Below are 4,236 nucleotides of genomic sequence, written 5' to 3'. Positions count from 1 at the left end.
TACTTTTTCAAATCCTTCAGTTACATGGCAGTTTGCAAAATGGTGTACTTTCTCTACGGCATCCTTTTCATTACCCACCTAAACTGTAAGTATACCACTGATATTTTGTCATCCTATTATCTAGCTTTAAAGTCCAGCCGAACCTTAGTGTTAAACACATTGGCACATTTCCAACACTAATGGTAACTAATTCTAAGATGGTCTGTAGTGGTTAAAATTGTCACACACATTTAATTAATTAATCAGAAACCAAACAATTTGAGAAATTACTCACATTTGGTTATGATTGCGCTGAAGACTTTTCAGTTTGATAACCCTTAATTTAACTCCCTTAATTACACATTATCTTTGTCAGATCAGATGTTTCCCTTTTTTTGATAGGCAATAGTAAAATATCACTGAACATCATTGCTAAAGTGGCCTAAAAGTGCAAACATGATTTGAACTGTCAGTGTGTATCCATTTTTGAACAAGAAGAGTTGTTTCCTTATCTCTCTTTCCTTTAGATCTGTCTCAGTTCACAAAAGCCCAAGGTCAGTTTGCAACTTTAACTGCTTGTTTTATGACAGATGTTTGTAATGTAATGTAGTCAGTGTTGAACAATAATGAAATAATACTTGTCTCATTGGGTGACCCACCCATAACCATGTTGACAGTGTTGTACCTGAACGCGTTCATTGAACGAAAGTTCATGAACTCGTTCATCATTTTGGTGAACGTGAACTGAACGTACTGTATTACAGCCTAATGAACGATACTGTGAACGCGTTCATTCTGGTGTCTGTGAACGGCACGTTCACTCTTTTTAATTTCGTTCAATAAGGTGCCAGATTTCTAGAGACTTCCTGGCGAAAACACACCGTTAACAGTCCTGAATCCAATCGCTGCGTGTGCTTTCTTCTACTGTCTATGCCTGGCAAGTGTGAGAGTTGCGTAGAGGCCGAGAGCGGTATTGCAGACAGATATAGCTTATAGCTCGCAACATATTGAAAAAAAGAACTGAACTAGTTCATTTTTTGAAGCTGTGAAATTAATTCAAAATTTTATATTATGAACTATGAACTGAACTAGTTCATTTAAAATTTGTGAACTATGAACTGAACTAGTTCATGTAGAAAGTGAACTTTCCCAACACTGCATATTGAACCCCACTGTTATTTTAAACAGTGGGGTTCAATATGCAGTGTTGGGAAAGTTCACTTTCTACATGAACTAGTTCAGTTCATAGTTCACAAACTTTAAATATAACCCCCTTCAGCTCCCACTATCTCTGTAATCCACTTCTTTCCTCCAGGCTGTTGAATGGATTTTTCAACGTGGCAATGTTTTGTCACAGACATTTAAATAACCTCTGACAGAAGTCGTTGCATTGCCTTGAATTACAAACTTTTGGAACATTCTTAATTCAGGCAGGGATATTATTTCAGGCATGAAAGCACGTTAAATAATTGGGGCATGTATACAAACCATTGTGCAGCCTTGTTACTCATCTTTAAAGTTACAATCAGTAACTTCATGACGGGGGTTCTCACAAGCTATGCTGAGCCTGAATGTTAAAACTGTTTAATATTTTGTTCTGCTGTGTTTGGCCTGCATTGGGCAAGGAGATGGTAAAATAGTCGTCACATTTCTGATAAAACAGAGATGTCATCATTAGGCCAGGATCTGGTCAAAGCCTTTTCTGCTGAAGTTTACAGACTTTGTATCACAAGGATCTGGTCAAGTAATCACTGTCACTGTCATCATTCATGTATGTTATTTTATTGTGATGCGTTTGTTTCTACACAAAGCTACGCTGTATGAGTTGTGCCTTTAGTAACCTCAGCATAAGCTGAGAGGCTAAAAAAGTCAAATTAATGATGCTGTGTGTTGACACAACAACAAAGGTCACCAGAGTGAACTGTTATTGATAAATATGTTATTATCATTTCCACAGGGTTTCCCCCCACACTGAGGGCGTCCTCGTCCATGATGAGTGAGAGAGACTCAGTTGAGCTGAGCTGTGACTTCTCTCAGTCTCCTCCTGTGTCTCAGTGTGATTTCTCCTTAGTTGGGAAAGAGGCACATAAGAACACAGCCCCCTCATGCCGGCTGTCTCTCACAGGAGAGGAACTGATGAGATGGTCAAGCCTGGTCAGTACACCTGCTGTGGTCAAAGTGAAATGTTCGTCAGCTGATGAACCATCCCAACATTCAAACACAGTTTCACTCATTGTTAAAGGTGAGATCTGTCATCACATTTCCAACTTATTTACAGATGATGCCTCTCCTCTTCCTACCAATAAAGCACAAAAGCATTGTCACCATAGGGAAATTTGGCTTTCACCATGAAACACAGGACCTGGAAAGGGATCATGGAATTAAGAATCTTTGACAAATATGTTAAATGTAAAATGCAATCGCAATCATACAGAGGAATGTCTGTGACAAAACATTGCCACGTTGAAAAATCCATTCAACAGCCTGGAGGAAAGACGTGGATTACAGAGATAGTGGAAGCTGAAGGGGGTTACATTTAAAGTTTGTGAACTATGAACTATACATTTTAAACAGTGGGGTTCAATATGCAGTGTTGGGAAAGATCACTTTCTACATGAACTAGTTCAGTTCATAGTTCACAAACTTTAAATGTAACCCCCTTCAGCTTCCACTATCTCTGTAATCCACGTCTTTCCTCCAGGCTGTTGAATGGATTTTTCAACGTGGCAATGTTTTGTCACAGACATTTAAATAACCTCTGACAGAAGTCGTTGCATTGCCTTGAATAACAAACTTTTGGAACATTCTTAATTCAAGCAGGGATATTATTTCAGGCATGAAAACACGTTAAAATATAGCTGCAAGCAGCGATGCGGATTCCTCCAAAGATTGCGAACCAGGGAAAAATGTATATTCTGCACAATTTGTCACTGTATAGAAAAATCCATGCTGCAGACTTACCAATGGGATATTCAATTTGAAATGCAATACTGTCAAGATCCACAAGGGCCTTGGCTTCAAGCTAAGGAGTGAGTGGGGGCTTGGTCAGGCCACAATGTCATGAAATGGTGTGTGTGCGTCTCGGGAAGCTTGCGCGTGTGTCAAGGGAAGGTCTGTGTCTGTGAGAATTGGAGCACGCTCGCAGGGGAGCAAAGGAGCAGAGAAGGAGACATTACATTGGAAATCACCCTAGCAATTAGCCAAGCATGCATGTTTCAAATATTCACCAAAATAATTTTCATCTTACAGTCAACTTTTTTTCAGATTTGTGTACTAAACATTCTCAAGTGTCTTCATATGAACTTGTGATTGAATCAGAGTATCACTTTTTGAATGGAAAATGTGTAAAGCATTATTTTAGCGTTAGCGATTAATGCAATCAATCATTTTTGAAGATATGAAGTTGCCTTTGCACATGGGAACATGTTGTAGTGTCTTCCACGTGACATAACAAGTTTGGTGTTGATATCTCAAAGATTTGCTGAGATATGACTTCACTTCCTGTTTGGCACCTTTTCTGCTAAATTTGAGTGGCTGTACCGGACAAACGGTTTTGAGGATCAAAATTATTTTCGATAACTTTTGTGAGGCTTGGTCTGAAGATCATCTCTGGTGATTTTGAAGAAGATTTGACAAATTGTAGGAGGAGTAGGTTTTCAAAGGTTTTTGATAAAACCGGAAATAGCAGAAAATCTGTATAACTGGAAATTGACGCCATAGGGTGTGTTTAATTTGTCTTGATCCAAGGAATCCAAAGGTACCTAATTTTTTTAAATCGGTGAAACGGTTCAAAAGTTGCGTGTGTTAACAAAAGTCCAACTTTGACCCGTTGGTGGCGCTAGAGTCGTGTAGTGGGAGACATGAAACTTGGTGTGAATAAAGAAGGGACTGTCCTTAATGAGTGTGCCAAATTTCAGAAAAAGTTACCATACGGTTCTAGGGGCTGCCATTGACTCCAATGGTACAAACATAATAATAATAGGAAAGCCTACAATAACAATAGGTTTCCTCCTGACGGAGGAACCCTTATAATTGGGTCATGTATACAAACCATTGTGCAGCCTTGTTGCACTTCTTTAAAGTTACAATCAGTAACTTCATGACGGGGGTTCTCACAAGCTATACTGAGCCTGATTGTTAAAACTGTTTAATCTTTTGTTCTGCTGTGTTTGGCCTGCATTGGGCAAGGAGATGGTAAAATAGTCGTCACATTTCTGATGAAACCGAGATGTCATCATTAGGCCAGGATCTGGTCAA

The sequence above is a fragment of the Clupea harengus genome, chromosome 5 (assembly GCF_900700415.2).
Source record: "Clupea harengus chromosome 5, Ch_v2.0.2, whole genome shotgun sequence".
Taxonomy (NCBI): Eukaryota; Metazoa; Chordata; class Actinopteri; order Clupeiformes; family Clupeidae; genus Clupea; species Clupea harengus.
The sequence above is the reverse complement of the archived record's forward strand: the minus strand, read 5'-3'. Positions refer to the sequence as shown.